The sequence below is a fragment of the Aegilops tauschii genome, chromosome 6 (genome assembly GCF_002575655.3).
Source record: "Aegilops tauschii subsp. strangulata cultivar AL8/78 chromosome 6, Aet v6.0, whole genome shotgun sequence".
In the NCBI taxonomy this organism is placed as follows: domain Eukaryota; kingdom Viridiplantae; phylum Streptophyta; class Magnoliopsida; order Poales; family Poaceae; genus Aegilops; species Aegilops tauschii.
The window spans coordinates 162,104,074-162,126,305 of record NC_053040.3 but is presented as its reverse complement, the minus strand read 5'-3'; positions in this window follow the sequence as shown (position 1 = coordinate 162,126,305).

The following is a 22,232-nucleotide window of genomic DNA, read 5'->3' as shown; positions in this document are numbered from 1 at the left end:
TGTCCTTGGTTTTGACCACTATGTCATCCATATAAGCTTCCATATTTCTATGCAGCTGAGGCTCAAAACCAATTTGGACTGCTCTTGCAAACGTTGAGCCAGCACTCTTCAACCCGAAAGGCATTCATAAAAAACAATACGTACCACATGGGGTGATGAATGCTATCTTCTCTTCATCTTCTTTCGTCATGAAGATCTGGTGGTATCCCGAGTAAGCGTCGAGGAATGATAACAAGTCACACCCGGCCGTGGAGTCAACAATCTGGTCGATGCACGGTAACGGGAAAGGGTCCTTTGGACAAGCCTTATTGATGTCTGTGTAATCAATACACAGTCTCCACTTCCCATTTGCCTTGCGCACCACCACTGGATTGGCCAGCCACGTCGGATGGAGTACCCCTCTTACCAAGCCTGCCGCTTCCAACTTCCTGATTTCCTCTATGATGAACTCTTGCCGTTCTAGAGCTTGCTTCTTGACCTTCTTCTTGACGGGTCGCGCATGAGGACAGGCAGCAATATGGTGCTCAATCACCTCCCTGGGAACGCCTGGGATGTCGGATGCTTGCCACGCAAACACATCGACATTCGCCCGCAGGAAAGTGACGAGCGCGCCTTCCTATTTGCGTCGAGGGTGGAGCTTATGGTAAAAGCCCCTCCCGCGCCATCCTCCTTGACGGACACCTTCTTGGTCTCTGGTGGTGCAGCTTTGGATATCTTGCTCTTGCTGGTGGAGCTCTCTGGCACGTCCTCGACGGGAGCACTACACCCTGAAGCGGTGCGCTTGCCGGAGTGGGTGCGAGAGGTCTTGGCGGTCTTCTTCCCTCCCGGGGCTTTGGCGGTAGGAGCAAGTGCCTTGGCGGCAGCCGCTGCAACTGCCTCCTGGTAGAGTTGGTCAGCGCAGATCAGCGCATCCTTCTTGTTGGAGGGTACGGTGATGATGGTCATCGACCCAGGCATCTTCAGCGTGTTGTAGGCGTAATGTGAGGCCGCCATGAACTTGGCTAGTGCTGGGCGGCCGAGGATCCCGTTGTAGGGCAAGGGGATCTCGGCTACATCGAAAACAATCCTCTCTGTCCTATAGTTTAACTCGCCTCCAAACGTCATGGGCAGCGAGACCTTACCCTCTGGCTGACTCCTTTCCGGGTTGACCCCTTGAAATGTGCCCGTCTCTTCGAGGTCTCCATCAGGAATCTGCAGCCTTTTGATCACAACAGACAAGATCAAGTTCAGACCGGCCCCGCCGTGAACTAGCATTTTTGTCACCTTGAGGTTGCGTATTGTTGGCGAAACCAACAACAGCAAACACCCGACCGCAGTTGTGCGATCAGGGTGGTCCTCGGTGTGAAAAATGATAGGCGTGTTGGACCACTTCAGTGGCTTTTGAGCATCGAATGATGGTTCCGCTGATGTGATCTCACGCGCCCACTGCTTGAGCTGGCGGTGAGAGGTGTGCAGCGAGGCGCCACCGTCGACGCACATGGCCTCCGTAGCTTTTTGGAACTCATGCTCGCCGGACTCGTCGTCCTCATCATGATAATCGTCTTCTTGCTTCTTGTCGCAGCCCCGGGCGGGCCTCTCTTGCTGGTTATCCTTGCCGCGGCGACCTCCTTGGCCGCCACGCTTCTTGCCGGATCCCTCGGCACCATCCTGGCCCTTCTCCTTTTCCCGCCTCTCATACTCAGCCTTTTGCTTCTCAGCAAGCAGCTCAACTTGCCGGCAGTTCTGGAGGTCGTGGCCCTTGGTGCGGTGGATCTTGCAGTATTGCTTGTCGGAGCCTCCTGGCGTGTTGAAAGCTGCCAAGGCCCGGCAAGCAGCACACCCAGCAATTTCCTTGTCGGGGTCATCTGCCTTGGCCTTCTCGGCGGCGCCGGTGTCCTCGGATCCCTCGACGGCAAGCACGGTCTTGCCATGGCGCTTCCTGTTGTGGCACCGGCCCTTCTTCGTCGAGGCGGCTGTGTCTTCGTCTGTGGAGTCGGTTTCCGCGCCGGCGTCCTTGCCGGGGTACTTCCTCCCCTCTTCAGCTCGAGCGCACCTATCGGCCAGAACATAAAGTTCGGCCACATCTTTGACCTTGTTCATCACCAGATCTTCATGCATCTTGCGGTTGCGCACATTCTGATGGAATGCGCTGATCACAGCGGCGGGATGAACATCTGGGATGTTGTACTGCACCCGGCTGAACCTCTGTATGTACTTGCGCAGGGTTTCACCTTCCTTCTGGGGGATGATATGCAAATCGCTTGCCTGGCCATGAGCTTGCTGGCCTCCGGTGAAGGCGCCAACGAACTCATGACACAAATCCGACCAAGAAGAAATGGAATCCACCGGCAAGTGCATCAACAATGACATGACATTGGGTTTAAGTGCCAACGGGAAGTAATTGGCAAGCACCTTGTCGTCGCGAGCTCCAGCAGCTTGCATCGCGATGGTGTAGATGCTGAGGAACTCCGACGGGTGGGTCTTGCCGTTGTACTTCTCGCCAACGTCGGGCTTGAACATGCGGTGGGAGGGCCACTAGAACTACCGCAACTCACGGGTGAAGGCTGGGCAACCCACCTCGTAAGGTAGGCCACCGGAGCACCCCGGAGCTGGGTGGTCCATAGTGGGTCCCGCTCGCCTATCTGACTGATGGCGCGCTTCGCGCCGCCGCTCGATGGTAGTTCGAGCGTCATCATGGGCTCGCTCCCGAAGAACTTGGCACTGATCGCAGTGGGTCCGTGGGTGGGACGACGCTATGGAGATGTTATCACAAGCGTCATCACGACGGACCGGCACCCGCGGTAGCTGACGTGGGGGAGGAGAGTGCACCGTAGCCGCAGCACCTCCGGTCCTTCCACCACTGGCATGTGGTGGCTCGACGGAGCGCCGGCCTGAGGGCCCCGCTGGTCGCGGCTCATCTTTGTTGGCAACGCCGACGAGGCTCCGGATGGTGGCTCTCCACTCGTAGAGCTTTTCCGCAGCAGGAGGAAAGTTGAGGAGCAACTGCGCGCGCGCCAAAGCTTCTGCTGGTGTGGGTGGCGGCGAAAGCTGCGTGGACCGTGACGCGCTCCGACTTCTAACCACGTTAGAAGGAGCTCTATCACGGCCTTGCGGCTGTGCGCCATTTTCGCCGGCGCCTCGGCGTGCATGTTGGCCTTCTACGTCCTGCGAATGAGGCGCAGGACTCTTCCCACGGCAGCGCCAGGGGTCACCAGCGTGGTGAAGCTGCTCATCGCGCACAACCTGGGAAGAGCGCGTCGTGGGCGCCGGCGTAGGCGTCTTGGAAGTCGCCGCACCGCCCATGGGTGGCACGACGCCGTCCTTGGAGGGCCCCGTGCCGCATGCGGGGGGCCCGGCTCCGTCTTTGGATTTGGCGGCGTGCGGCCCGTCGTCTCGCGCACGAACGACGCTGCTCGCCAGGCTTTGACTGCCAGAGCGATGTGGGTGTTCGCGGGCCGCGCCTCGGCTTCCGTCCGCGACTGCCCCACCACTTGCCCGCACTGGTACGGGCCGTTCGGCTCCCGATGAATCAATCGCCGTGATCGTCTTCTTATTGGGAGCCATGGCGATGAAGGACTGCTAAACTAACTGCTAGACCAGATTTTCAAAACTGCGCCCCCTACCTGGCGCGCCAAAGATGTCGGTGGAAACGACACCTATGGAATCACTGGGATCCCTTCTATGGTTGGCGGGCATGGGGTTGTGCAAAGAGCGGGTCTGATAGTCAGCACAAGGATCGTTTACCCAGGTTCGGGCCGCGAGGATGCGTAATACCCTAATCCTGCTTTGGTGTATATTTGAGTGTTCTTGAGCTCTCAAACTAGCTGTGGTGCGTGCGTAGTCCAAAAGATCCGAATCCTTCTCCAGTACGCCTCGAGCCTCCTTTTATAGTCAAAAGGGGTCGCCACAGTGGCACACAGGAGGTGGAAAGGTATACAGTGTACAAGCTTATCGCCTGTCATTACGGGACAAGGCGCATTAAATGCGCTCCTTAGGTGTCCCGTTGCTTTATTGGGGATGACAACGAGGCCCGTCCCGTCCGTCGCCACTCCGCCTCGCTCCGACATGCGTCCAGGCCAACGAGGCATGCAGCGCCACGTAGGCTGGTAGGCTGCTGAGATGGCGTGGTGGTAGGGTCTTCATGAAGATCTGCATGCCACCACATAGGTGCTTGTTGAGTTGGCCTGGAGGCTGCACGTTGCCACGTAGGTGCCTGCCCAACTGGTTGGGCTAGCAGCTATATGGGAACGGCGGTGGAGTCTTGGCAGACGTGGGTCTGGCTGTGGCCCCGCAGGTGTCCTCGGCAAGGGTCTTGCCGGGGCATCGTGGTCGTCCCCGGCAAGGATCTTGCCAGGGGTCTCGTGGATTTCCTCGGCAAGGATCTTGTCGAGGATTGTCGTTTTCTGGTCCTCATCTGATCTTGTGTGCTTATGATCTTCACAAAGATCTGCATGCCACCATGGAGGTGCCTCCCGAGCCTTGGTTCTGATGTGGTTGATGGTGTTGGAACCCTTGGGCTCAAGGGTGGCGCGCTCTGCTGGCGTTGGGCAAGCTGCCCCGGCAAGGCTCTTGCCGGGGCTACAGAGGCCGCCCCGGCAAGGGTCTTGCCGGGGGAGTCCACCTCGCCCTCTTGCTCTTTGTGCCTCTTGTCTTGGTGTTGCTCTGCCCGTCTTGTGCTTTTTGTTGGAGCGCTGCCCTGGTATTCTTATGCTTCTACTTCCACCCTTCGCCCTGCTAGTTGTGGCCGCAGGTGCGGCTCTGACTGCCCGTGCACAAGTAGAGGGGTAAAAAAGAGAGCCCCTATTTTTGTACACCGACACCAGATGTTACGTATACTGCGATTTCTCAATCACAGTTCGGGCATGCACATTAACGCATGGTCACCCAGGGAAAGGAACCCTTAATGGAACTATTCTCTCTGGAAGATGTTTCTTACAATTACAATGTAATATAACATAGCTAGCCGGATACAACTTGTCTATTAATCAATTATGACCCCTACGCCTGGTTTCCACGCATACCTCGGTCTATCTTGCCGCTCAGGTATTCGGAAACACTCCGCACCTTCGGGTCCAGAGGTCAAAGCGAAAAGGTCTGCCATGACAATCGTTTTACAATCTGGCTAGGGACAAATATATGAAGGAAAGTACATAGTCACTTGGACTCAAAAATTTCCTCCTCTATACCGTCTAACAGGCTGTCTAACTTACAATCCTGTTGGGAATATTTTGCGGCTACTTTTACTTGGTCATATACCAAACTAACGATAATTTCTTTTCCTTCCGACCCTAGAGGTCCAACCCAGGCCATATAATTTGGATCAAGCTTGGTGTACCGTGTCTTCACCATGGCCGAGGCCTCCCGCACACCTTCTCCTCAGGCTGATATCTTCCATAATCAAATATGCTGCCATGCTCCTTTGAATAGCTCCACAAGCTCCGCCATACTTCCTAGAGGGGAGGCGGATGGCCATAAAGCCTTGGCAACACTCCGCATTGTTTGCCGAGCTCGCTCGTGCATTTGGGACAGCTCTTGTAGCAGGTCGCCTTGAGATCCAGATATTTCCTCTTCGGGAGGGCCAGTCAGCATACCTGCAGACATAAATCTGTCAGTCCCTATCCTCGCCGAATTATATGGAGGTAAGTTCAAAAAGCATACTAAATATGTTGCCTCGTAGCCTCTTATTCTCCTTCACGGAGTTCGCCAGCTGGGCTCGCACATCCTTTAGTTCTTCGCCCAGTAGGGTGTTGGAATCCTGCAGCTTAATGTTCTCATCCCTGACCCGTGTCAGCACACGTTCGCCCGCGGCCAGTTGCCTTTTGGCCTCTTGTTCCCCCGCTTGCGCGACTTGCAGGGCCTCCTTCAGTTGATCTGGCGATCCTGCCATGGCGAGTACAAAAAGTTTTAATATTGCTGGTATATGATTATATTTTCTCGATGGAGGGGAACATTACCAGGCGATGCCTTCTTGGATTTCTCCAGTTCGGCGGTAGCAGCAGCTAGCTGGGTCCGACACTTTTCCAGCTCTTGAGACAACATGATGTTCTTCTCTGTGAGCACCTGGTTATACAATGATCCTTAAATCAGTTGTATCAACTGCTTCAAGTCTCGGGGGCTATTGGTATATAATTATCAGATTTGTACAAATGTGTACTTACCCGCATATCTTTCAAATGCTGGTCTGTGGCTCTGGTAAGCCTGTCTCGAGCAGCTTGGATGTATGCATCAGCCGAGCTGAAGGCATTGAATGCCTCTTTTGTAAAACCGGGGTCGCGAAGAGCGGCCTGCCGGCGCTGATGATTCATGGCGCTTTCCACTTCAGAGTTTGTGACGGATACATCATCTGAATCCTCTGCCGAAGGACAATCCGGCGTCACTCCCGTATCAGCCTTCGCCTTTAAGGCAGGGTCGAGAACCTGACTTGTGGAGGCGCGGTCGGCAGGATCCCCGGACATAGTCCAGCGAACGCTTTTCCTGATGTGACTGCCAGGGGGCATGAATAAAAAACCATACCTCTTTGATGAAGGCTCTACTGTGTTGTCGTTTGCCTTCCTCTTCAAAGATTTGCTCGGTGCAAGCGCCGCTCTCTTAGGAGATGCCTCTGGCGCACCTTGAGACGTCGGGCGCCTCCCCTTTGGAGCACAAAATAGTGCGGTGGGTGAGGCGTAATGAGGAAACACTTTCGAAGAAGGTGTCTCATGATCACTTACATGCGAGGCAGGGAGGAGGCCGGGATAGTCGGCGGTGATGGCTACTTCCGTGCCATCATAGCTCGCCTGATAGAACACTCCATCCTCAAGCTCCACAAATATGTCCGGATCCTCTTCAAATCCGGGGTCAAGGTCCCGGTTGTGATCCTCTGGCTGTGGGGCGGGGCTATGGTTCCCCTCGGTAACCTTCTGCTACTCCTGTTACTAATGGATGGGTTAATGTCCATTGAAAGTGACTTAGGGAGAGGATTGAGTAAAGTGGTGGGATTAGACCTCACCCAGCTAGGAGGACTGTACATGGAAAATTCATCTCGATGTTTAACACAAGTGAACTCCTCTTTCCCCCCTTTGTACAGTTCGGCCAATATTTTGGCCAAAGCGGCTGGGGTGTCCGGACGTGAGGCGTCATCTTCCCAACTGTAGTGCCACACGGGAAGCCCTCTGTATTGGAGTGGCTGCACCCCCCGCACTATGGAAGTTGCCATTACCTTGATTATTGATAATACGGACTGGGCGAGCGTCTTTATCTTGCCCATTAATTGACGGACATCCGCGCTATCTTCCTCCTCGAGGCTCCGAGGGTGCCAGCTGTGGCGTTTCTTCGACTGAGCGCTCGAAAATTCGGGAAGACCCATTCGGACTGGGTTAGGAAGAGCGACGTCCTCAATATAGAACCATTTGGAAGGCCACTCTTCGGACGCCTTATTCAGCGTGCCGGACAGGTATCCGGTCCTGGCGATGCGCCATACCTCGGCACCGCCCACTTTGAATATTGATCCCCCTTGGTTGCGAGGGACGAGGCAGAATAGTTTCCTCCATAACTCAAAATGGGCCCCACAACCTAGGAATAGCTCACAAAGAGCAACGTAGCCCGCGATGTGCAGGATGCAGGCAGGAGTAAGATTGTGTAGTTGGAGGTCGTGATACTCCAGAAGTCCTCGGAGGAAAGGATGGATTGGAAATCCGACACCTCTTAACAAGTAGGGAACGAAGCACACTCGTTCCCCCCTGGATGGATTGGGGAAATTCTCCGCCTGAGCCCCGCCGCTGAAGGAGGTCAATCCTGCCCGAACAGGGACTAGATCCGCGGGGATAAGAAATCCCTGCGTTTGCAGCTTCACCAGCTGATCGTGGGATATGGAGCATCTTTCCCAATCACCTTTTTCAGAGCCGTGGGGGCGGGAGGAAGAACTGGGAGCGCTAGCCATGTTGGAGTGGTTTCTCCTAGCAAGCTCTGAGGATTTTCCGCTTGGTGTGGAATGGATCCGAGACCCAATCTCTTTAAATAGACGCCTTTCTTACAATGGTCGGGGTGTTATGTGCAAAAAATACCCTGACCTCTCGTATTCGCTCGACACGTGGAAGCTGAAGCTATGGATGCACAGAAGCCGATGGGTACGATATTAAATGGAAGGCCGAATAGAGCTCTTTGAAGTCAGGTGCTTTGAAGTCATCGGCGGAGGAACCCGCCTTGCAATGCCGAAGACAATCTGCGCGCCGGACACCTCATCATTGAAGCCTGGTTCGGGGGCTACTGAGGGAGTCCAGGATTAAGGGGTCCTCGGGCGTCCGGCCTGTTGGACATGGGCCGGACTGATGGGCTATGAAGATACAAGACCGAAGACTCTGACCCATGTCCGGATGGGACTCTCCTTGGCGTGGATGGCAAGCTTGGCGTTTGGATATAAAGATTCCTTTCTTTATAACCGACTTTGTACAACCCTAGTCCCCTCTGGTGTCTATATAAACCGAAGGGTTTAGTCCGTAGAGGCAATCACAATCATACAGGCTAGACTTCTAGGGTTTTAGCCATTACGATCTGGTGGTAGATCAACTCTTCTAATACTCATATTCATCAAGATCAATCAAGCAGGAAGTAGGGTATTACCTCCATAGAGAGGGCCCGAACCTGGGTAAACATCATGTCCCCTGTCTCCTGTTACCATCGACCTTAGACGCACAGTTCGGGACCCCCTACCCGAGATCCGCCGGTTTTGACACCGACAAGGGGGAGGACAACTAGCTGTAGCATGGACTCCCAAGAACTTTTTCACATGCATGTTGTGGCCGGCCGTGGTGACATTTGAACACGGAGTAGTCGCATGCACCAGGAAGCGGTGCGGGCGGCGCTCCCTCGACCGGCACACCGCTTCAATGCCGGCGCCAGTGAGAGGTCGCGTCTGCTCTGGCCGGGCATGAATGCGGCACTAACCGTTTTAGGCGAGAACCGCTCGTGGGTGATGAAGTGGGTTCGGGTTGGCCAGGGCGGTCAGGCTGGACGTACATAAATATTCCTTCGTAATTAATAACGTAAATAATGTGCCAGTTGGAAAATATGATTGGACATGGAGATGGAGATGTAGATGAAAATAAGAATTTTACATAAACATGGATATGCATGTCTATTTGTGCGTGCCCGCTGACTCACATAGTGACGACTCTCGCGACTACTCGTACACAACATCGATGTCTCGTTCTCCCTACACACACACAAACTTAGTACCGCCTCATTTTGTTCCTAGGATAGGAATATCATAGGAGTGGGAAACAATATGAAGTGAGATAAATGGAGTACTACGTACAAGAAGAAAAGTACATGCACTCACTCTACCTCCGACATACATGTGAGTACACGATGGAGCGCATTTGTACACGAAGAGGCAGCCTACGTACGTAATAATTCGACCCTTTAATTTTTTCACCTAATAATAGAAGGTCGGGGACCATGCATGAGTGATACAAAACGCGACCTATAATGGAGGGGCGAGTTATTGATTGAGTTTTCTTTCTTGGTACGTTAAAAAAAGATTTCTCCGCCAGTTTTCGTTTCTTTTTTCCGGGAACACACGTATTCTATTTAAAACCACTGCCATGGAGAGATTTTTTACTCCATTGTATATATATCCTCTTGTTTGACAGGGTTTTGTCGGCGTCCTGGGAACGGGGGTCCCCAGACTTGCCTGCCTGCGGCCCACGACGTGGCTCCACCAGCGGCAATGTACGGCCCATCTTCATCAGCAAACACTCAAGACCCTCGCGAGGGGCCAAGCCTCGCGAGGCAGATGACGCAAGACCTCCTCGGGGGCGGCCTCACCAGGCTGGCTCGCGAGGGGCGGAGAGATCAAGGCAAGGGGCACCTCGCGAGGTTTCTGTGACACAAGCCATGACAACTAGGGCCAGGGGTCCTCGTTTTCGCTTTGGTGCTAAAGAGGCAAGCGCAGGCGAGGAGTCCCGAGGCATCAGGCAAAGGTTTCCATATTTGTGCAACGAGACCAAGACCAGCAGGACGGAGGTCACCGTGGAGCCCAGGATGGCGTCACCACCAGAGCCTTTGGCAGGCGAAGACCACCTTTAGTCAGGATAACTTGTACTAGTTGTCTCCCTTCAAATTTGGCCATTGTTGCATCCCTTCCCGCAAGCATTTGGGAAGAGGACCAGGGCCTCTATAAATAGGGCTAGCCACCACAGTAGGTGGCAACTGATCTTGGGCTATTTAGATCATCCTCATCCACACAAACTCACCAAGCACAAGAGCACCTCTCCTCAGGAGGCTGTTCTTCCCTTGTAACTGTTCATGCTCAGCCCAAGAGGCAATCCACCACACCACACTGGATTAGGGTATTACACCACATCGGTGGCCCGAACCAGTATAAACCTTGTGTCCCTTTGTTTTGCGAGCTCGACGCGCTGAGCCTTGAGATCACGGTGAGGGAGAATACTAGGGGGAGGAGAGGTCTTCGTGCGCACCCCAGTGTTCGAACCTCAAGGGTTTTCTGGAACCTGAAATCCGACATTTGGCCGCCAGGTAGGGGTGCGTTGAAGCTCTCCGCCCGTCAATCCACGCTCTGCCACCGTCGCGTCTCGCCCCCATGGCCGGCGTTGCTCTTCCGGCTGGGATGACGGATGTCCACGGAGGGGCCCGGGGGCTCATAGACTTTGCCCCCGCCTTGCGGCGGGCGCGGTGGCCGCCCAAGTTCAAACCGGAGATGCCGCCGCGTTATGACGGCACGACGGACCCGTCGGCCTTCCTGCTAGCATATGAAGAGGCCGTCCAGGAGGCCGGGGGCGACGACAGGGTCATGCCCAACTGGCTTCCCATGGCCCCCACTGGTGCACCGCGTGCCTGGCTGCTCAACCTCCTAGAATCCACGGTGGCATCTTGGGAGGACTTGTGCGGCCTCTTTGCTGCGCGCTTCGCAGCACCGGCGCCCCTCGCCGTCGCAGCCTCCTCGACGGCTCGCAAGCGCCGCCCTCGGACCGTCACACCAAGCCATTCTTTCGCCAGATTGGCGCCGCTTCCGTGCGACAGGGAGCTCCCCCGGGCTAGGCGGCACCCAAGGCCGACCTGACCTTCGACTCGGGGGATCACCTTGTCACCACCGTTAGCTCGGGCGTGCTCCCAATGCTTTGCACGCCCACCATCTCCAGTGTAGCTGTCACCAAGACCCTAATCGACAGAGGCGCCTGCCTCAACGTGCTCTCTGTGGAAGCTTTTAGCCTCCTTCACGTACCGCTCGAGCGGCTCCGCCCCAGCAAGCCTTTCTCCGGGGTTGGCCGCGGCTCCACCAACCCCTTGGGGCAGATCCGCCTTCCTGTGACCTTCGGCACTTGTGACAACTACCGCACCGAGCTGATCGGCTTTGACATCGCCCGCACTGGCCTCCCGTACAACGCTATCCTCGGATACCAGGCTCTGGCTCGGTTTATGGTGGCAACCCATCCAGCCTACAACCTCATGAAGATGCCCGGGAGCAAGGACGTCCTCACCGTAGTTGGAGACACCAAGGAGGCTCTGACGATGCTCAAGTCTGCCCTCAAAACCACCGCAGCAGCGCGACCGGCCACCGAGGCCACCCCTGGGGTTAAGGAGGCCGCGCCAGCAAAGAAGAAGCAGTTGTTCACTCAAGATCGGGCCGAAACCATGCAGGTGCTAGTCAAGGAAGATGGGTCCTCAGGAGCCACCTTCACCATAGGCGCCAACCTCGACCCGGATCAAGAGGAGGCGTTGGTAAGGTTCTTGTGTGCAAACAAAGAAGTATTCACCTGGGAACCCAAACAGCTGGTAGGGGTCCCAAGAGGGGTGATCGAGCATCACTTGAGGGTGTGCCCCAATGTGCGCCCAGTGAAGCAGAAGGCGCCGTGATAGTCCACGGATAAGCAGTCCTTCATCGTCCAGGAAACCCGCAAGCTGGAGGTAGCAGGTGTCATCCATGAGGTTCGGTACCCAGAGTGCCTAGCGAACCCCGTCGTTGTACCAAAGAAAGGCGGGAAAGAACGCATGTGCGTCGACTTCACCAACCTCAACAAGGCTTGCCCCCAAGACTCGTTCCCGCTTCCGCGCATCGACCAGATCGTCGACTCCACCGCCGAGTGCGACCTGCTATGCTTCCTGGATGCGTTTTCAGGCTATCACCAGATCAAGATGGTAGTAGAGGATGTGGAGAAGACGGCCTTCCTGACCCCGTGCGGGGTGTACTGCTATAGTTGCATGCCATTCGGGTTGCGCAACACAGGCGGGACCTTCCAACGGCTGATGCATATCGCCCTGGGTCAGCAGCTCGGGAGGAATGCAGAAGCCTATGTCGACGACATTGTGGTAAAGTCTTGGGAGGCGAGGACTTTGATTCAAGACCTGGAGGAGACCTTCGCAAGCCTGCACCAGGTGGATTTGCAGCTCAACCCCGAGAAATGCGTGTTTGGTGTCTCCTCCGGCAAGCTGCTGGGATTCCTCATGTCCCACAGGAGGATCGAGGCTAATTCGGAGAAGGTCAAGGCGATAGAAGACATGAGCCCACCACAAACTCTCAAGGAGATGCAGAAGCTTGCCGGCTGCGTGACCTCACTGCGGCGCTTCATCTCCAAGCTGGGGGAGCACGCCCTACCATTCTTCAAGCTAATGAAGAAGAAGGGCCCGTTCGAGTGGACCCCGGAGGCTGACCAAGCGTTTCGAGACCTCAAGAGATACCTGACCAGCCCTCCGGTGATGGTGGAGCCCCGCCCTCTTGAGCCCTTGGTGCTTTACCTTGCCGCCACTCCCTACTCCGCCAGCGCAGCTCTAGTGGCGGTTCAGGAAGAACGCTAGGCCAAGGATACGTCGCGCCGTGCCGCGCCCCCAGCTGGGGAGATACAAGACCCGGAGGGCGCCGCAAAGGCTGCAACAACGCCAGCGAATGACCAGGCCCAGCAAGATAGGGTCCTTGGGCCTGCAGAGGCCCCAATAAGCGACCAGGCTCTGGGGGTTCCATCACCTCAGGAGGCGCCTCAACCCCCAACGGACGCAGGCCCCGTCGGCGCACCCGCCCTCATCGAGCACCCAGTGTATTTGTCAGCACGGTACTGTGGGATGCAAGGGCACGGTACCCCATGCCTCAGAAGCTCTTGCTCGCGCTCTTGGTGGCCTCACGAAAACTGCGGCACTACTTCCAAGGTCACCCAATCAAGGTCGTCTGCCCGTTGGAGAGGGTACTCAGGAGCCCCAACACTGCCGGAAGAGTCGCTGAATGGAACATTGAGCTGCAGGCATTCTAGCTGGAGTTCAGCACAACCAGGGTCATCAAGGGAGCCGCGCTCGCCGACTTCGTGGCAGAATGGACGGACTCCCCGGGGCTTGAAGCAGGCGAGGATCGATCCCTCTCGCCGGGAAGTGAAGCGCCAGATGGCTAGGTTATGTATTTCGATGGCGCGTTTGCACACCAGGGTGCGGGGGCTGGAGCAGTGCTCATCTCGCCCACTCAGGACAAGCTCTACTATGCCGTGCAGCTCTGCTTCCAGCAGGGCGAGAAGGTCTCCACCAACATCGCGGAGTACGAAGGCCTCTTAGCTAGCCTCAGAGCTGCGGTGGCCCTGGGGGTGAAGTGCCTCACCATCAGGGGCGACTCGCAGCTTCTCGTAAACTTCTCCAACAAGGTATACGAGCCGAGGGACGAGCACATGGAGGCATACCTCGCAGTGGTACGCAGAATGGAAAAGCGGTTCCTGGGCCTAGAATTGCAGCATGTGCCCCGCGGCACCAACAAGGAGGCCGACGACATTGCCAAAAGAGCATCCAAGCGACAACCCCAAGAGCCTGGCGTCTTTGAGGAGCGGCTCTTCAAGCCGTCAGCAGCACCTTCGCTTTCGAGGCCGGCGCCGCCTCGGAGGAGCTCCCCCAACCACCTGCCTCGGGAGCCCTGGCATGCGGCCCGACCTCGGGAGCGCGCCTATTCTTGGCGCTCGAGCCTCAGGAGGGGTGCTGGACCAATGAGTTCAAGGAACACCTAACGCAAGGTGCTGCCGGAGAAATAGGAGGACGCGGAGCGCGTGGCCCAACAGGCCACAGCGTATTGCATCCAGGATGGTGAGTTATACAAGAAGCAGCCGAATGACGTTTCCTTGCGTTGTATCTCCAGGGAACAGGGGAATGAGTTGCTAGCTGACATACACGGCGGAGACTGCGGGCACCACTCGTCATCACGAACGCTCGTCAGTAAGGCATTCCGCAGCGGGTTCTACTGGCCTACGGCGCTTAACGACGCGACTGAGCTGGTGAAGTCCCGCGAGGCCTGTCAATTCCACGCCAAGCAGATCCATCAGCCAGCCCAGGGCCTCCATACCATTCCGCTCTCATGGCCATTCGCGGTCTGGGGGCTGGATATCTTAGGCCCGTTCCCTCGAGCGCCTAGGGGCTACCGCTACCTCTACGTCGCCATCGACAAGTTCACCAAATGGGCGGAGGTAGAAGCTGTCCGCACCATCCCGGCCGGATCCGCAGTCAAGTTCATCAAGGGTCTCGTGAGCCAATTTGGGGTCCCTAATCGCATCATCACCGACAATGGCTCGCAGTTCACTAGCAATCGCTTCAAAACATATTCTGCTAACCTTGGAACGCAGATCTGCTACGCTTCGGTGGAACACCCTAGGAGCAACGGTCAAGCCGAACGCGCCAACGCGAAGGTCCTGAGAGGCCTCAAGACCAGAACCTTCAAGAAGAAGCTCGAGGCCTGCAGCAGGGGCTGGCACGATGAGCTCCAGTCTGTGTTGTGGTCCATCCGCACCACCGCCACCAAGCCAACAGGCGAGACCCCGTTCTTCCTTGTCTGTGGAGCAGAAGCGGTTCTCCCTCACGAGGTCAAGCATTGCTCCACGCGGGTCCTTGCGTTTGATGAGACGCAGCAGGACGCCATGCAGGGGATGGACCTCGTGCTGGGGAGGAACGCCGCCGCGAAGCCATGCTCCGAGCAGCAAGATACCAGCAGGTGCTACGGCGGTATCACTGCCGCAAAGTCCGCTCCAGGACGCTCGAGGTTGGCGACGTCGTCCTAAGGCGGGTGCTCTCCAGGGAAGGGTTGCATAAGCTCTCGCCCATGTGGGAGGGCCCATTTAGGGTCGCCCACATCTCCAGGCCTGGCGCCGTGCGCCTGGAGACGCGGGACGGGGTCCCCATCCAGAACGCCTGGAACATTCAGCACCTCCGAAAGTTCTACCCATGAAGCAAGGCCCAGCGCCTGTGAAGCAAGGCCCAGTGCCTGTGAAGGTCTCCGCTCGTGAAACTCTCACGTAATAATGAGTGGGGCTGTACACGCCCCGGAGTCTCAAGAGTGCCGCCCTCAGGCCTCGGGGGCTCCCTCCCACGTCCTAGTGGCAGCACATAGCTCCGCGCTGGTGAGAAGACTAGACTAGGTGCCAGACGCGGCTTTTCATTTGCTTTCCGTAGTTGGCTTGCCCCTCTTTAATGGAAATTTTCTTTCTGGTGTTTCTTGCCGTCTTGGTTCCATCGCCTTCTGCCTCCGTTTCTTCACTCAGTTCCTTGTTTTGGCCCGTACTCTCCCTCACATGCCTCGCGAGGGGGCTGGACAGGCGCGCTCATGAGCGTTCTTTCCTGTTCTTCGCGAGGCACCCTCGCTCGAGCTCGCAAGCTGGCGCACCTCCCTCAATCTGTGCCCCCTTGGGTACCGCGATGTGAAGCACTGGGTCATGGCCGTCTACGCCTGTGACTAGGGCTCGGAAGAATCAGAGTTTCCTAACAAATTTTTGCAGTTCCTAAACGCCTACGAAACCAAGGAGGTCTCGCCAGATACTGGGAAATGCACGCCCCACGAGGCGGAAACTACTTCAGTCATGCCAAGCTAAGTTATCTCCACATGCTTGCACAAAACACGAGTACCGCAACACGACACAGGAATGACAAACATAACATAGCAATTTGGAAATCACGGTTCGTTGCACGCCCTCGCAGGGCCCCATACTTGTTTCCTTTTTTAATACAGGAAGAAAGGAAATGATAAAACAAAAGCGGCGCGTGCCCCCGCAGCAGTCCGCGAGGATAGGCCCCTGGCGCCGTCCCGGCTTCAGCCGGACCCCTCCTCGCGCTTCACTGGGGCACGACGATGAGACGACCCGCTGACGCCCTCGAAGCGGGCACAGCGGCTGGTCATAGCCGCCGCTACTGGAGCTGTCGCCGGAAGAATAGTCACCGTAGCTGGACGAGCCGCGGCCGACACTGAGGACAAGCCCGCCTTCACCCTCGTCGCGACCGTCGCCAAGGCTGAGCACCTCGCCCCCGTCGTTGTCCTCAGGGCAGCACCCGACGCGGCGACCATCTTCCCCGAACACCCTCACGTAGAGGGTCGTGTTGCCGTCGTACTTGAAGTGGAGGGTGCACCGCCTACCCAGGCCGCGCACGCAGGCAAACGCCTGCCAGCCGCGGGCCAAGGCTGCATTGCCCGCGACGGAGACCTCCACCGCGACCACGAAGCCTTGCTGCAGCAGCCATCAGCTTGCAGCCAGAGACCGCCTGGACCCACGGCTGGTAGCTCGCTGGCGAAGAAGCATGGGAGCCGAAGCCAGGTGCCGGCCGGGTTCTCCGACCACACGACGAACTCCTGCAGCACCTCCGCCGAGGGGAATCACGGACGGGGAGGCCGCGCGACCATGGCGCGCCTCCCTTCATCGACAGGGCTGCCACGACCTGGGTGACCCCCACCACGCGAAGAGGCACTGCCGCGACCGCGAGGGGCCGCGGCAGGGGTCGCGGCGTGCTTGCGGGGGCGGCCGCGCCCCCTCTTGGGCGGCGGTGAGCGGGGCCCCTCCTGGCAGGTTTTCCCCTTCTCTGCGGCCGAGAACCTCTTCACAGGTGCCATGGGTGTCGCTGCTGGCAATGAAACAAGGGAGAAGAAGCGAGCGGAGAAGGAAGAGATGAGCGACGGGGGCTCCGCCCCCCTCCTCATTTATAGAGGGAGAAGGCCAACCGGCGATCCCAACGATCACATGTAATGATGATTTTTCTATGCATGCAGCAGGGACTCGTCAAGTCGGACAGTTGCCGAGGCAGCGTGGGGAAGTGGAGACGCCCACGTCCCATCAATCGCCACGCGTCGACCGAGGCCGATGGCTGTTGGGGCCCGTGGCGCTCCGCACTTGCCCTTTGGCTTCGCCTCGAAGCCTAGTCCGAGCGCGCCTTGGGCCCGGGGGCTACTGTCGGCGTCCTGGGAACGGGGGTCCCCAGACTTGCCTGCCTGCGGCCCACGACGTGGCTCCACCAGCGGCCCTGTATGGCCCATCTTCATCAGCAAACACTCAAGACCCTCGCGAGGGGCCTAGCCTCGTGAGGCGGATGATGCAAGACCTCCTCGGGGGCGGCCTCACCAGGCTGGCTCGCGAGGGGCAGATAGATCAAGGCAAGGGGCACCTCGCGAGGTTTCTGTGACGCAAGCCATGACGACCAGGGCCAGGCAGGCGCCAGCGTGCACAGTGTCCTCGTTTGCTCTTTGGTGCTAAAGAGGCAAGCGCATGCGAGGAGTCCCGAGGCATCAGGCAAAGGTTTCCATATCAGTGCAACGAGACCAAGACCAGCAGGACGGCAAGACGAAGGTCACCGTGGAGCCCAGGACGGCGTCACCACCAGAGCCTTTGGCAGGCGAAGACCACCTTTAGTCAGGATAACTTGTACTAGTTGTCTCCCTTCAAATTTGGCCGTTGTTGCATCCCTTCCCGCTAGCATTTGGGAAGAGGACCAGGGCCTCTATAAATAGGGCTAGCCACCACAGTAGGAGGCAACTGATCTTGGGCTATTTAGATCATCCTCATCCACACAAACTCACCAAGCACAAGAGCACCTCTCCTCAGGAGGCTGTTCTTCCCTTGTAACTGTTCATGCTCAACCCAAGAGGCAATCCACTACACCACACTGGAGTAGGGTATTACACCACATCGGTGGCCCGAACCAGTATAAACCTTGTGTCCCTTTGTTTCGCGAGTTCGACGCGCTGAGCCTTGAGATCGCGGTGAGGGAGAATACTAGGGGGAGGAGAGGTCTTCATGCGCACCCCAGTGTTCGAACCTCAAGGGTTTTGCCGGAACCCGAAATCTGACAGGTTTATTGCTTCTCGCTCTCTCACCTTCTCCATATCTCTATCTCTACATCTCTACTATATATATCTACTCTTATCAAAATTGAGTTGGTGACGATGGTGTGCCTGCCATCCTGCAATATAGACGGTCCGATCTATATCCAAGGGATAGAAAGCAAACTATGGCAATTTTGCAAAAAGATACTCGCACCCCTCTCCACATTTGCAGATAAGGCCTTCCCTCATTCATCTTTGTCTCCCACAAGATAAACAACTCGTATAAATGCATCTTGATGTTCCGTGCAACGCATGGGCCTCTTGCCAGTCTGAACAAGATGACAGTGTCCACTATATCTCTATCCTCATCGGTGGTCACAGATCCGGCCGAATCCCGTCCGTTGTGGGAGGTGAGGAGGTCCAGCATTGACGTTGTCGCCGTCGGCGATGGAGGAAGCCGATGCGCACCGTCCTCTGCTAAAACAAAGAAACGACACTACTTAAATATCATTTTTTATATTTTTGCAAACAGGGATGCATATTTCCATACCCGGGCATGTCTTCCTCAATTTTAGTGGAACTGCACAAAATTGGATGGCCAGTTTTGCTCAGTTCTTCCTTTCTTGAGCTTGATTACCGAGAAGAAACAAACCACAGTGAGGATTATCAAACTTCATTTGTGCCTGACCCGAACATGATGCCAGAATTGATGATGCATCACACCACGATGAGCTATCGATGCTCATGGTTGCGTCTCATGGTTGCATCGGCTGGTGAAGCTGATCAATGTTCAATGAAGAACGGGTTGTCTTCCATCAATGCTATTTGCTTGTTACCACAAAGACAATATCCTTCATCAGTTCATCTTTGAGCAGTCATTAACGTTGGTGCAATTTTATCACACAATTGGATATGAACAAAATGTTTCCTCGAAGAAGCATTGACTTGGCACTAAGATCAAATGTTTTGTATTGATTTCTAAGCCTTCTCACAACTTTGTCTTCAGCTACCCTATAATTTTATTTGTCCACCTTTTAACTAAATATGTGGTCAAACTTTGATTAAAAACATGGTGTGGACTAAAAACCCGGATAGAGGTAGTACCCCTCCGTTTTTATTTACTCTGCATATTAGATTTGACTGAAGTCAAACTTTGTAAAGTTTGACCGAGTTTAGGCTGAACACAACAAACCATAATTATTGAGAGAGGGAAAACTGTACATACTCTCACACATTCCAATAATTGAAATTAAAATTCTTTATTTGTACACACTCTCACGCCTTTCCGATAATTTGGCGCGTGTGTGGTTGTTCACTTAACGGAGGGTAGTGTACCGCACGTGAAGGATAGGAAGTGCGACCAGGACGCGTGGATCGTTAGTTGATCGTAATAGTTTTCTTCACGGGTATGTTAAATAAAGAGTTTCGTTTCGTACACAATTTAAAATGACTGTTATGGAGAGAAAACGAAACTGCTCCACTATATTAGTACTATACATGAGTACTATATAAGCTGGAGCCTCAGCACTTGTTCGCTAGGGTTTGCACTCTTCACACTCTTGTTGCACTACATATATATACAAGCTGGAGGCTCAGCGTTCCTTTGCTAGGGTTTGCTGTATTCACAGTCTCTCACCCTCTTCACTAGATCTAAACAAGACCGTGTTGGCCTCTGTCTCTCTCTCCCCCCTCACAGCTAGTGAAGGAGCCATTCGGATCCCATCGCACCGGGAAGGGGAGGAGGTGCAGCGATCACTCTGTCACCTTCGATGAGGGAGGCAATCCACTGTCGGCTGCGCTGTTCTCTTTCACCCAGAGCCGATGCGGGAGGGCCTCCGACCCCTTCTTCCTCACTGTCGTACATAGTGTGGGAAGATCCAGCCTCGCGCCGCACGCCTAGCCACATCCCGATGACCCTAAGGTATAACTTTCTTTGAAACCGTCATTGCTCTAGCTGCATGCAGATCTTTTTCGATTCTGTAGTCGAATCTAGGTCTTGGTTCAAAGAGGAAAGAAGGGGTTGGGGTGGAGCATGAATCTAGGACGTGGTTCAGTGAGGAAAGGAGGGAGGGAAAGTAGTATAGACTGGCCATGCAGCCGCTTTGTTGGTCGAAAAGGGAAAAATAGGGTAACCCAGTACACACATTTGTAAGGAACCGATCTCTTTGTTGAAAAAGGAAAGAAACTGGGGGGTCGGGTAGTTTGTGCAGGACTAGATTTTCTTCCCTCACATAGGAAAAAGGTTCAAAGAGAACAAATATGGGACCAACGCAGATATGTTGCTTGGCAACATACTTTGCATCACCCATTTATACATATGGACGCACATGGTGCTGGCATGTGCCATAAAACTATTTTGTTGTTGTTAATCTAAGAATGCCGCTGGAAAATTGAAGCAATGCCACTGTTAAAATTAAATTACATTTTTAACAAATGTTATTTTAGGAGAATGTCTCTGTTAATATGAATCAATGCAACCGTTTTAGAAATGCTATTGCCCTACTTTGTTTTCCATCAAGATAAGGTAGATGCTTCTTTTTGTGGCCATATGATTCATCCTCCTTTATTGGCATGTAATTGTTTCTTTTTTATCTCTGAAAACAGGGGTATCTATTCAACTCATTGCTATTGCGACCTTTTGCTTCACTATGCAAAACACTTCTGTTTTAAGAGTGTTCTGTGCAGTTCAACTTAAACGTCACACCGACAACTTTGCTTGATTTAGTTGAACTACACAAAACAAGACTGGGTTTCCTATTCGTGTTGGCATATCATATTTGATCTTGTCTGCCTCATGAAAGGTCAGTACCGGCCTTCATCCACATGATTGTGTAGTGTGCTTTGAGATGCTGTGCTACTTGTAGTGGTACTGTTTTAAATAAATGTCGAATTGAAGCTATTGTATTGCTGTCTTTTCCCATTAAGTGAGAAAAATGGGACCAACCTAGACATGATGCTTGTTGCTTTGTTACAACAAACTCTGCATCACCCCCTTTATAAGTAGATGGAAGCACATGGTGCTGTTGCGCCCACTCTCCCCTGGAACTGTTTATGCTTTTTGTTAATCTAATGCCACTGGTGAATTAAGCAATGCCACTCTTGGAATTAACTACTGAATCTTAGTTCAAAACTGCAACACTTGTTAGGGATCGGCAGGAGTACCATTTCTGTTAGGGATCAGTGGGAGTACATGTTTAAGAAATGTATTGTTGAGATAATGTCTCTGTTATTATATATCAGATACAGTGCTTTAGAAATGGTATTGTCCTGCTTTGTAGTTCTTTCTACATGTTTAACCAAGGTATTGTTAAGATAATGTCTCTGTTAATATGAATCAGTTGCATTGTTTTCGGAATGGTACTTTTCTGCTTTGTCGTTCTTTATACATGTTGAAACAAGGTATTGTTAAGATAATGTCCCAGTTAATATGAATGAATCACACTGTTTGAGAATCGCTACTCTCCTACTTTGTTTACCGAAAAAGGCTTTCGCCCCGCTTTATATATAAAGCAATGATCAACCACAACCCAAGTACAAACGCACGCCACCACAACACATGCACACACCCAAGGCGGGATACACACTACTGTAGAATGCTGCTAACATGACACTACGATCAGAGACCCTTCGAGAAACTATGTGCGATGCAATAATCGCAAATAGTGCTGTATGAAAACTGTCAGAAATGTATAAAATGTTTGCGATGACGGATGCATCAAACACAGTTCAGATTTTAGTTGCATGTGCGATGAAGGGCATATGGTTGATCTGTACGAACTGTTGGCGATGAGAAAGAACAACAGAAACGGGCAGCCAGATCAAGGTGTGTGCGATATACGGCATATAGTTCACTCCGATGAACTGTTTGCGATGAGTGAGGTGAACACAAACAATTCGGCGTAAGAAGATGTGTGCGATACCCGGCAAAGAGGTCGGTAATCAGAATTGTGTGTGATCGTTATAGACAGCCCATACGGTCTTTTTTGTGAATTGTGTGCTCATCAGGGCACACAGTTCAACAAACCAACCTATTGGCGATAATGTAGAAGATCTCTGTCGAATACATATTGCTAACCGTCTGCGATGTGATTGACAGGATAAACAGAGATATATACAGTCTGCTTAATTTAGTCCTTCTTCTTGTTGGATGGCCCCGCAACATCGTCTTGGCGAGGACGCTTCTTGCTGCTGACCGTTGGCTTTTCATCGCCGCCACCAT